The sequence below is a fragment of the Patagioenas fasciata genome, chromosome 4, assembly GCF_037038585.1.
Source record: "Patagioenas fasciata isolate bPatFas1 chromosome 4, bPatFas1.hap1, whole genome shotgun sequence".
Taxonomy (NCBI): domain Eukaryota; kingdom Metazoa; phylum Chordata; class Aves; order Columbiformes; family Columbidae; genus Patagioenas; species Patagioenas fasciata.
In genome coordinates, this window is record NC_092523.1 from 6,509,051 (window position 1) to 6,522,009 (window position 12,959).

General features: G+C 42.7%; 2 protein-coding genes across 3 annotated transcripts in view; one reads left to right on the top strand and one right to left on the bottom strand.

Moving 5' to 3' along the window:
- The window catches only part of REEP1 (receptor accessory protein 1), a 499,521-nt gene that overhangs the window by 35,697 nt on the left and 450,865 nt on the right, over positions 1–12,959 (top strand). The gene's annotated exons all lie outside the window — the stretch shown is intronic.
- LOC136100789 (histamine H2 receptor-like) overlaps positions 1–12,959 on the bottom strand; it is a 42,205-nt gene that overhangs the window by 26,504 nt on the left and 2,742 nt on the right. Inside the window, exon 4 of one of the 2 annotated variants that reach the window (XR_011739108.1) lies at positions 1,174–10,983. The exons of the other annotated variant lie outside the window; for it this stretch is intronic. The gene's annotated coding sequence lies outside the window, so the exon portion shown is untranslated. Of the gene's footprint in view, positions 1–1,173; positions 10,984–12,959 lie in introns of those variants that run through there. 2 annotated transcript variants of the gene reach the window in all.

Here is a 12,959-nt window from a genome sequence, read left to right on the forward strand (position 1 = left end):
TGGCTTCACTCATGTCACAGAATGAGTGGAATGCAGCACCTCAGTTACACACCTCTTATGTTACATTATATGTTATATGTAATTTGCACAATGTAATATATTTTCATAGTATATTCTATTCTTTTTCTATTATTTTAATAATACTTTTATATAGAATATGGATTAAAATTACAAAAATGAGAAAAACCTTGACACATTAAATAATGTCTACTTTACCTGTTGCTCTTTACAGACTCCTCCTACAGCACACTCCTTCCCCCTCCTCCCTCTGACTTGAATCCACAGTAAAAATACAGCTTGAAAATCCCGCCAGCCCTCGCCTCTGTCCCTAAATGAGCGCTAAATGAGCGCTAATTGCTCATTAGGGGGGCGGGGCCGGTGGGAGCCGCTGCCGCTGTCCAGGGTCCTGAGGGGGTCGCGCCGGATCCGGATCGGCCTTGCTCGGGCACCGCGATTCACACTCGCTGGGGCTTTTGTCTTCATGTAACCTAGAAAGACTCTCAGAGTCCAGCAACAGAGTTTTCACAGAGTAGAGAGTATAAAGGCCTGCAGTTCAAGTGTAATAGCACTGATCCCCCAAAATCTGACAAAGACAGGTAACAGGAAGGAGAAGAAGGAGGAGGAGAAGAATCACAGAATGTCAGGGATTGGTAGGGACCTCAAAAGATCATCTACTCCAATCCCCCTGCTGGAGAGGAGAGGAGAGGAGAGGAGAGGAGAGGAGAGGAGAGGAGAGGAGAGGAGAGGAGAGGAGAGGAGAGGAGAGGAGAGGAGAGGAGAGGAGAGGAGAGGAGAGGAGAGGAGAGGAGAGGAGAGGAGAGGAGAGGAGAGGAGAGGAGAGGCATTTGGACAAAGTGCTGCAAGTACTGTGTCAATCATTAATTTTAATATAATCTGTGATCGGTATCACCTGTCAGCATCTCACAGTCAAAAACACAGAAGAGAATCATAAAATAGTTTGGGTTGGAAGGGACCTTCAAAGCTCACCCAGATCAAACCCTGCCATGAGCAGGGACATCTTCACCCAGATCAGGTTACTCCAAGCCCCATCCAGCCTGGCCTGGGATGTCTCCAGGGATGGGGCATCCACCACCTGTCTGGGCAACCTGGGACAGCCTAACATCGCAAAATGCGTTATTTATTGCAATTCTAGGATATTGTCAAGGAAGAATTTCTAGGACATTGGCTCCCAGGTTGCTGGGATTTTGGTTTTATGTTATATGTCATGCTATCTGGAAAGGGACGAGTGAGAAAAAATGGAATTTGAATTTGTGATCTTGGCAACAAGGAGAGTAATAGGAAATGTACATTCCAGAGTCTTGTGCATATTGAAGACAGCTTGATCTCAGAGAATCTGAACAGGACTAGAGCTGTGTTCATGCAGACACCAAGGTACAGCTGAAGATAGATTGCAACAAATCTCTTTAAATTGTCTAATAAGAGAGTACAGGGTGTGGAATACTCAGGAATGCTTTGAGGTTTCATTCACTTTTGGTACCCACTTGGAAAGCATTGTTAAAACCCCCAGGAGGGGGGATGGATCGCAGACAAATGTGTTATTTTGACAAGAACACAAGGAAACAGTTTTTATTGGTAGTGCCCTGTGAATCACATGGCATTGGGTAACCAGGCCCATAGGAGTGGCAGGTTTATTTTTGTATTTTGTCTTCGTGTTTTGAGGGAGAGCCTGTCCTGATGGTGCTGCCCCTCGTTCAGCACCTTCCTTAGGGCATCTGCACGAAAAGTAGAAGGAAGAAAATGAGCATTTGCTGCTTGTCTATCTTGATTTGGACATGGTTTAATGCTAGACTTAGGTTAGGTTATGGTTGGATTCAATGATCCTGAGAGTCTCTTCCAACTGAAATGATTCTATGATTTACCCAGGTATGAAACTGTACAAACAGTTGTCTCTACCGTTAAATAGCTCTTTAATAACTCTGCTGATTGACAGCATTTCTGATCAGAAGATGCCCACTCACCACTGCTTTTCTAGCAGCACTAGGGATCAGAGATGTGCTTTCTGTCATGTTGCACTGGCACACGATGCTTGATTTCTGTATAAACGGTGTTAGTCATCATCTCAAGCAATGAAGTTCCTTTGACACACGATACCTGCTGTGCTCCCTGATTGTGCTTTTTCAGTATCTTAGGTGCTGTTGTGTCTGAGACATTTCTTGTCCTTGATGAATTCTATCTGACAATTTCCCTTTCAATTTTCCCTCATTAGACACCATATATTTATATATTCTCTTTCAGGTGGGATTTGTAATCCTTCTTCCTCGACACATTCACCTCCGAAATGAACACCGAGGGATTAGTCCTGTTGCCTGCTGCAGGTGTTTAGCTCAGTTGTTGTATGCTACTTCCACTTGCCCTTCTGACCCCAAAAGTGGTCTCATGTTTCTCCAATGCCTCTGTAGGGGAATATACACTCATTTTTCGTGTCTCAATCATATCTAATTCATATTCTGGAAGTAAATAGTGCTGGTAGTCCCACTGGCCTTCCACTTTTGGCTTTCAGTAATGTTTCTGCTGATACTTTTAACCCTGCAAATACCTCCATGTCTTCGTGCATGCCCCAGCCAAACTACAGCCTGTGCCACTCTGTTGAAAAAGCAGGATCCTCCTCGTTTTCAAGGAAACTAGAAATCCCAAAAGCATTCTTAGTGAAATCCACAGGAAACACTGGAGCCTGGGATAGAGTTTATCAGACATTTATTACCACATCACCCATTAGTCAAAGGCAGGAAGATAGATATGTAATTAGGGAATTATAGAAATAACGAAAGAAAATTCTCAAAATTCAAGCTAGATCAGCAAAGCAAGTGTTTGTAAGTATCAGGAGATTTTTATGGAAGTGCTCAACATTTTTGGTCTTATTGGGCAATTTTTGGTCATTGGATCAATCCCACTTGGAGATAAAGAAGGGCAAGTCTCATTTCAAAACTTCAAAAACCAAACTCTAAGATGTGGTATAAGTCTTCCATCCAAGTGTCGATCCACTCCAGTCTTTCTTGGTGTTGAGAATGGAAACGTAACCTCTGACAAAGAAAAGGACTGGACAGCTTCAACAGAGATCAGAGCAAAGACGAGGGCTATTTTGTGGGGAACTCCTGAAGTACAGTCTGTGTGACTCATGTTCAGAGGACAGAGTATCCTTAGTAGCTGTTTGTTTATGAAAATTAGTTTCAAAATCCTCATTCTGTTATCCTACATGAGTTTCTCATTGGCACAAACAAGCAAAGTGTGGTTTCCAGAAGGAGCTGTGGTCACTTTACCCATAGATCATCTCACAACTACTCAACTGCAGGGCTGTAGGTACAGAAGCCAGTTAATTAATACATGGAGTTATGTGTTAAAATTCTGCTCTATTATGGATTCTCCCTTGAGCTATAGAAGAGTTTGAGGCCTTGAAGCTGCAAAAACATGTTCAGAAACAGAAATGGCACAGCACTGCCCATGACTTGCAATGGTGATGGCTCCTGAATGTTCTTGCGCTTTAACATTTCAATTGTTTGTTGCTGCTTCATTTCAGCTCAGACACACAGACTTCACTCCGCACATCAGTGAGCAGCTCCAGCTGAATCTTCATCACACATTGAGGAGACCTTGGGCATTTTATCCCATAGAGAAACATCTGATACTGTCAAATCAGAGTCCTTTCATGCTCACTGATAATCAAACAGCCATACTTAAGCCCAAGATACCCTGTATTTCAAATAGAGGTATTTAAGGCTGGCAGGAAAATATCCTTTAGTTTACATGAAAGCTATCACGGTTTTTACAGTAGAACTAGGTGTTAGGTATCAGGAGACTTTCTGGGAACTTTGGTTAGCATGCATTGAAGTGTGTATCCATCTGCCATATATTATAATGAAATTGCTTGTTCACATCTCTGAAGTGGCTTGTTTATATCTTTGTAGTTGCTGGGCAGATGCCTTGTATTTGTGTAGATTTCTCCAGAAATCTCATGTTTCTTCTAAGGAAAATGTTTTTGCCTGTAAAAGGGCATGTCCCAGATGGTCAGGTTTTCAACATGGGCATGCTCCTTTCCCTTGTTTACACCACTGCCCTTTCACCTGAGGATCACTGTGTTTTGCAAACAAAATCTCATTGTCAAGGAGGAGTCTTGTTATTTTTACCCTTATGTTAATGAGGAATTACCCGAAGCCCAGTGAGTAAGACCAACATTTTCCAACATGCTCTCTAATTATGGGCACCTCCATTCCTAAGTATCCAGCCTGGAATACCTTGGCTGTTTCTGCAGCAGGGTTGTGTAACTCAGTCCTGTGTGCGTGCTCTGAGTTCTCAAAGACCTTCAGAAAATTCAAGCCCAAGAGGTATGAAGACACTCAAACTGAGTCATCAGAAATGAGTGGACATTTTTGTAAGCCTCCATCGCTTGCCAAAACCTGCAGAATGACTCAATGTCATGGTCTGAAACAAAACCCCTGAGTTCTGTGTGTTAACCATTAGACCGTGCCTGATGGGAGGGACAGAGAAAAACAAAAATCTGGTCAGAAATTACACTGAGTAGACACCAGAGATTTGTTACAGAGACCATGAAGAAGAGCAGCAAAGGCTTTCCTTGATCTTGGAAGCAAAGACCCCTGGTGGGCACAGGGATACACAAAACAGTGTCCCAAGAGGAAGGAGAGCACTGAAAGTCCACAGAGAAAACCACCAGAGGAAAAAAGACAGTATATCCTACACACTTCATCAGTACACAGTATCTATTTGACTAGCTGCTGTATTCTCACTTGTATCCAACAATCCTGTTTCATGGCTCTATTGTGTATTTCTAGTAACAGCACTGAAATTGTTTCACAACTCTTTGGGGAAAAAAGCCATCTAAGAAACTTCTCACCGAAACCATTTGTCAGGCTGAAAAAAGTTGCCGAAGAAAATTTTCTTTTCCCTTTTTATTGTTTTCCTGACAAGCTGGACAGGGGCTGTTTTCTCTTGTGCTGCAAAATCTAATTATATACACACATAAAAAAAAAGAGATGGCACTAACCGTTTGTCTTGTATGACTCACCACTGTCTTTACAAATGTCACAAATGCTGGCAACCAAACTACAACCACGAAACACATCAGTGTCTCAGAAGGCTGCTTGGCTTGATTACAGGCTGGCAAGGATTAGGCTGAGTAATTGGGAGAAGATGGGAGGAAGATTTCACTGGACATCTGGGATTGTTGCGTGCTTGAAATACTGCAGAAGATGAACCAGTAAAAGACAATCTACTGCCTTCAATGGCAATCCGTGTGCAGCATGTTATGGTTTGTGCAGTCCAGAAGACAGTTATAAATGGAGCATTACATGAGTGGAAGAGAAGACACACACATTTGGCAACACCTATGAACAACATCTTGGACACAACCATTCTCGGGGAAGGGCTTTCTTCTCATGCACTCTGTTACTGCAGCAGCCACAGAAACAAAAGCCCAGACCTGCTCCTACTGAGCCGCTGCCACCATCACTTGAACTTCTTGCCCTTGATAGACCTGGGGAAGAGTGCTGAACAGGAGCATGAACTACACTTGTACCAGAAACTTGAGTTGGATGCTTCTCTGTGGCTGCCCAGCCTGAATCTGGCTGTCCAGTTCTAACCCAGAAGTCAAATTTAGCCTTGTGTCTAAAACAAAAGGGCTGTGAAACCACAGCAGAAAGTGGACCCCTCTCTGGATTACATCTTCATGGCCACTTCCCATGCAGGACTGAGGCTGATGCCTGAAAGCCCTGCTCTGGACCAGGTGGTGGGGAGGAGGGTTTCCAGGACACCATAGTGAGACCCTGGACATCCTCACCAGGGTGCACCTTCTCTGGTGGCTGCAGACAGCTCTGCACAGTAAATGCATTTCACTTTCTCGCAGATCTCACTGGAAGATCAGGGTCCCACTGGGTAGTACAGAAGCTTCTCCTGTGCCCTGGGACTACTTAGAATCATAGAAACATTTTGATTGGAAGACACTCTCAAGATAACTGAGTCAAACTCTTAACACTGGCGCTAAACCATGTCCCTAAGAACCTCACCTACATGTTTTTTAAACCCCTCCAGGGATGGTGACTCCACCACTGCCCTGGGCAGCCTGTTCCAATGCCTGACAACCCTTTCTGGGAAGAAATGTTTCATAATATCCAATTTAAACCTCCTCTGGTGTAACTTGAAGTTCATTTCCTTTTGTTTCATGCGCCGGGGCAACCCAGAGTCAAAGATAAGCGCATTGGGCTCAGCAAAAGATGGGTCCAGAAGGGCCTCAGGCCCAGAGTATCAGCCCCAATGAATCTGCTATAGATAAGCTTAAAAAAAATAAGTAAAACAAGTCCAAGTTACTTCTGAAAGACCTGGAGAACTCTGAAGAAACTTTTCCCTTTGTAGTGAGGCAAGCAGTATATTCTTGAACCACAGTGTTTCTTCAATCCTCTTCCTCAGCTTCCACTGGCATGGTACAGATTATATTCCCAGGACCTGTATCTTCCAACAAGAGTCATTCTGATTTTACAATCCCACCTGAAAACGCATCTCCTGGCTGTTTAATTTCCCACCCCTTGGAGCACAGCGCTCGGTCTCATTCACATGCACAGCCTTTCCCAGGGCAGTTCGAGCCAAGGCTGGTCGCTGAGCTGTGAAATGTGTGTTCTTCCACAAAATGTGTGTTCTCCCACTCCATCGCCTCCTTCCAACGCACCCAGAGCAAAGACTTTCTCTCTTTGGGTGACGTCAAGATGGCAGTGCCTGATCTTCAGACAACATTCACAGTAGATTATTACAAAACACTCATAGAAATTGTGGAAAGTAAAAAAAAATTAGGCATGATGGGTTTTTTTGGCACGAAGCGGTGTAAATCTCAGACCATCTCATGCTGCAGTGAGATATTGTGCTCTCTTCTACAAACAGCTGCATTACGTTTTTGTCATTTGGCAAATATAACCATGGTTTATTTTTAGCTTTAATTGAATATCTCCTTTCAAATCTTATCACTGCCCGCCCACATCAAGTGGAATGGACATAAATACAAACATAACATAGACTACCTTATGCCGAAGAGCACAGCAACAGCAAACTAATCATCTTTTCTCCAGCGCATTTCATCTCAAATCCAGGAGAGACCTGTTTACAGATGTGATTCAGAGCTGAAGAATAAAATGCTGTCTGGCAAGGCTGATATTTCACTTTCTGACACGGATTTTTACCCAAGGATCTCAAAATATTTATAAACCTTGCAGCCTCATCTGCACATATTTTTTGCAGCAAATATCCTTTTCTTTAAATTAAGCACAGGATTTCCCAGCTACAGTAGTTCTCAATAAAACCACATTTACAGTTACAAAATACTTCAGAGCTGTACAACTTCATTCCCCTGCCAATACAGAAAACTATTTTACCAACTTCAGCAACTTGGTGATGCCGAATCCATAGAGCATTTATATACAAAAAACATACCATCTCTTCTTAAGCTTAACTAATGCAGTAATATGCCTTGCAGCTTCACGGACGGGAAGTTGAACAGAGAGGTCAAAGCCTTGCTGTTCCACTAGGAAGCGTGAGATAATTGCGCACAGTCACGCTGAGCACACACACCTGATCTGATCTATGCAAGCGTTTGTAGAAATGAGGATGTGTTTAAACTAGAAGGATGAGAAACATTCTGCTTCACTGCTATGGGAAATCAAACTCTGGCAGTGGTGTTTTGCTCCAAAGGTAAGTTAGCCCTGGGGATATTAAAGGAGCATGTGCTGGAAATTAGATGTTATACTCCAAGGATTTTTTTTCTTTTTTTTAATAAAATGTGTAAATCCTGCTTTGTCATAAAATCTGGATGGCAAGAACTAGGAGATGAATGCAAGATCAGTGAAGGAAGATAAAAAATTAAACTGTTCGGGAGCCCATAAGAATCACTGCATATGTGCAGCAGGAGCTCCTGGCACCTCAGCTGATGGCCAGCTGTGGCCAGCTGTGCCCTCTGCCACTGCACAACTGCATATGCTGGGTCTCAGAAGGAGCAGGAGAGAGGGAAACTTCATCTGATAGGTTATGATATGAAGTAATAGAATCAGAGGTTGGAAAAGACCTTTAAGATCACTGAGTCCAACCATTACCCTCACACTGCCAAGCCCACCACTGACCCATGTCCCTAAGAACCTCATCTCTGCATCTGCTCAACACCTCCAGGGATGGTGACTCCACCACTGCCCTGGGCAGCCTGTTCCAATGCCCAAAAACCCTTTCCATGAAGAAATTTTTCCTAATATCCAAGCTAAACCTCCGCTGGCACAACTTGAGGCCATTTCCTCTCATCCTCTCACTTTTTACTTGGGAGAAGAGACCAACACCCTCCATGCTACACCCTCCTTTCAGGTAGCTGTAGATTAAGATGCTCAATAGAGGATAAGACATCTGATCTGCTAAGAAGATGAACTACTGTGAGGTGGAATACATGGCTCTTTAGGACAGGACAAAAATCCATCTCAACAAAACCCTATCTTTTCCAGGAAAAAATACAAAGAAAGTGAGGAATTAAAAATGTACAACATCATTGATGGGGGCAACTGAAACCATGATGGAACATCGCCCTGCCAGGGGACCAGCGGATTTCTTTACTGGCTCCGTGCTTTCTTGTACTCGGTTTCTTTTTTCTTTCGCCCCTATCTTCCAGCTCAGTAATTCTCTCCTAGGCATTCACATAAAGCAGTGCACCAGGTGCTGTCTCTGTGTGGATCTATAAGGTGAATTACTTTATGTAGCCAATAACTTATGAACAAAGCCCAGAAATGTATTTCTGTTAATGCTGCGTCAGACTGAGCCCTAACAACTCGCAAAGACCTTCTTTCGCAATAATAATCTACCCGCTTTCTGCTGCCTGATCTGGACTACTAAAACATAGATTTACCTACTTTCATTATTCTGTTTTCAATGGCTGGCTCCAGCTCTGCCAATCTGATCTTAATAGAGCCTGGAATTCTCGAATTCTGCCCAATGCCTTTGTTGTCTCAATGAGACAACATCCACTTTTCTCCCATTTCCATTGTACATGCTATTGGTGTTTGAGCTTCTATCACTGATGTATCAATGACAGAGTAAACAAATATATGATGCATGTGTGTGTGTCTGTTAAGAAAACTCAATACTTAATAACATAGGGGGTCTGTGTTATATTTTTCAATCAAAGAACTGTCTTCAGGGGAAACTGGGATACATTTTATAAAGCCAAAGTTATGATTTATGTAATAAAAGGAGAAATATACTTACTTTTCCACTTTCTTCCACGAATTTTATTCCCATCGTTTGGGGAGCAATGTTGAGGCCTGTATGATCTAGCGTCTGTATGGGCTCTGTGGTTGTGCTACACTCAAATCCTGTTCTCTGTACACAACACAGAGCTTCCCACCTTCCATCATTCTATGATTCTTGGCTGCAAGGGCACACTGCCGGCTCATGTTCAACTTGGTGTCCACCAGGACCTCTGTGTTCTGTGGAAACTCATGGTCAGAATATAGTGCTCACCCATTAAAACCATGGCTGAAGCAGAGTCTTTTGGCTCTGAAGGCTGAATCCCCCATTGTACCAGAAATCAGGAAAATACCCTGAGCTGAAACCATCACCACAGGCATCAAACACTTCCACAAGTTGTATAACCAGCTGTAGGATGCTGCTGGCTTCAGCTCTGATGCTGTAAGCGCTAGACAGGTCCACAAAGCATCACAGGAGGAACCGAACACTTCTCACGTAACAGGCTGAATTTAAAGCGTTTTAAATTATCTGCCGCATTAACAGAGTGATGAGTACCTTCCCACAGCTTGGGGATGAGTCTACAGAAGAACACTAGGCAATGGGTGCCTTGGGCTTCTGATGTGCTAAAATCAGACCCTATATTAGGCAGAGCTCTGGCTTTCTGGCTCTAAGTGACTGTTGGGCAGGGTCTCCGCCCTCCTCTCTGGAGCATCTTCCAAAGGTGGCCGTGCCTCTGGTCTGTGTGGTCTCCAAATGTCAGAGGTTTGTGGGAAAACCCAACAGAGATTTAGCTACAAGTCACGTCCCTGAATACAAAATGCTGCAATTTTCAAAGCTTCCTCCCAGGGAACGGGTCTCTTTGATGCACCATCAGATGTCAGGCTGTTAGATTTCTTTCTAGATTACTGCAGAATATCAAGAGGCATATGAAAATGTTTTTTCTGATTTTTTTTTTTTAAATATAGTTCACGCTGCACAGACCATTAATGGATAGTACCCTGTGCTGTTCCTTTTGTAATCGAAACACAAGATGTCCTCAAAAGCTGCTCTAATTAGAGCAATTCAAAGGCTTTCAAGTGAGGTGACTGCTCAGGAAATGCTACTCCATTGAAAAGAATAAAAGATACTACAGAAGTATAGATTGCTTCACTCTCCCCCAAAAAAACCCCAAAAAATAGAGCATAGAAAAAATCGTTAGGGAACAGAAAAACTAAACAGAACAAGGACTTTCTGGCAAAATAAAAGAAATCCTGTAATAATTGAGGGTCCCCCCACAGTGGCCAGTTCAGACCCGGCTTCCCTGCCCACCGCCCTTTTGGCTGTTTGACAGGTCTTGGTGTTACAGCGTGTCACGTTAAAGCCTTTATTTTTGGTAAAACAAATCCTGTTTTTCTGGATAGTGCTTGTTAAAATGGCCCCAAGGGAGCTTTAAATGTTCAATTACTTCGCCAGAGTTCAGAAATACTTAGCTCAAGCCAATTAAATTTCTAATTAAACATGTATTAGGAGGAGAATCTTGCATATGAAGTTTCTCCATATCCTTTTTTTAAGAGACGCAGCAATCAGTAAAGCTTGGCAACCCATGATTTACAACCAGTTAAAACCCAAGAGCACTTTCAACTTTTGCTTGTGAATTACATGACTCACAAAATTGAACATCTCAGAGCAGAACCCTGCAACTCTATTTCTTCCTCCCAATGTGTTGATTTATGTATTGATCATATTCCCCAGGTTCCTCTGATGGAAAGGCTGTAATTTAAAAAAAAAAAAATAATAAGAAAATAAGCAGCATTTCATTTGTGGGCACCCTGGTTCTGTGACTTGCAAAGGCAATCTATGTGATTTTGCAGCCAGGCTGTTAAAGTAAGAGCTTGTTCAGTAACTGATCTGCGTCAGCATCCTCCGCCACTTGAATGACAATAGGTTTGAAACAGATTGGTCTTCAAAACTCGAATGAGCCCAGCAAAAAAATGCCAGGAGATAAAAAAATAAAGCTCTGATAAAATGAAAAGTTGCAAGGTCTCCTCTGTGCAACGTCTTGAGAGGGTTTTCAGACATTTGGTGTCCAGAAGAGGTGGTTGATGAGGCTAGTTTAGAAGACGACTTCAGTCTACTTATTGCTTTGTGCTCACCCAAAAAACCACACAAAACCCCACACCAATGCAACAGCAGGTTACAGAAAACATTCTTGTCAGCAGGATGAGCCTGAAACCCAGCTTGTCGTGCTTGGTAGCAGAGAAAGGGAAACTTATTTCTGAATCCTCACAAACTTGATTGCACGTAGGCTGCTGATATATTTAGTTAGAAAATGAAAAATCCCACTAAAATGCAAAAATCTTTTTAGTTTGGTTGAAAAATAAATCATGTATGGTGAAAAACAACCAGCTATGAAGTGAAGACGGGAACGTTTTATAAGGATAAATTAATCTCAGGTGAAATTATTTTTCTGTAAGATCGAATCTATATGAAAGTAATAAAGAGAAAATGTGGGGCTCATATCTCTTCAAAGAAGAAAAATGTCAGACTTGGAAGATTTTGGAAGATTCTTTAGATGGACGTACCTAGCAGCACCTCTTCCCTGGTTTGTGTAACATAAAGTAATGAAAATATGTTACTACAGCGATATGAAAATTAATTGCAGAGGCAGAAAGTGGGTCATCTGAGGGAGGGAATTAACAGCAGAGGCAACACCCACCCAAAACACGCTGTCGAGGTGCCCAGGAGAGCCTGTGAACTTCCATCAGCGCAACCCAGAGAATGTATTGATTGGTTTTGAGTATGAGATTAAACAAGCAGCAATTCTGTGTGTGTAATTCATAGGTTACTGGTGACAATGTCACACTTGGTTGTCCCATCTCCTGTAATTTACCTTCATCCATAGCAAGGATAAACGTGGTATTAAAAAACTGCGGCTGGAGCCAATCTGCATTTTCCATTTCTAACTCTTGACACCTGAAAAATGGCCTGTTTTTGAATTAGTGCTGAGATTTTGGATTTACCCCTTCAGTTCTGTGTTTAAGAAACAAACAAACAAACAAAAAAAGCACCTGTTTTCTTTTTAAAGATTTAGTTCCCTGTTATTAATCATATTTTATCCCTTTAAATGGGGTCTGTTGGTACCTTTTTTCAGTTGGCAAAACCAGTGGGAAATGGGAAACCCGAAGAATTTTTGTTTCTAAACTGAGAAACAAGTGTTTTCATTTTTATTCTGATAGCAGGTAGGAACTGGGTTTGGAGAACAAATGAACAGAGTAAGTTTTTCAGATGGTGTCAGCATCTTCCCATGGGCATGTCCAGCAGCTTCCCCTTCCCACTGTCTCTGGATCATGTTTCCCACATGGCCAGTCCTTCCCCTGCATTACAGTGGAGTTGGAGGCACTAAAGAAGCAGAAGAGTGCCCAGAAGAGAACGATGGTGCTGTGAGATGAAGGCTCCCAGCATTTCTGGTCACCCTCGCCAAAGAGCACCTTGCTGCAGTGGTCAGCAATTTCCCAGCGTTTTACAAGTCCCTGCCAGCCCTGAAGAGCGGTGGGAACATGGTGTGAACTGCACCCAAGCAGAAGGGTTTGGAAAGCATCCCCCATCCCAACCTGGTTCTCAGTCTCTGCCTTCTCAGCAGACGTTCAAGATGAGGTATTGTTTGAAAGATTTGTTTAGAGCATCAACCCCAAATGAGAAAATTCGGATAATACCCTAAATGAAAATTATAGATGGACTTGGAGCAT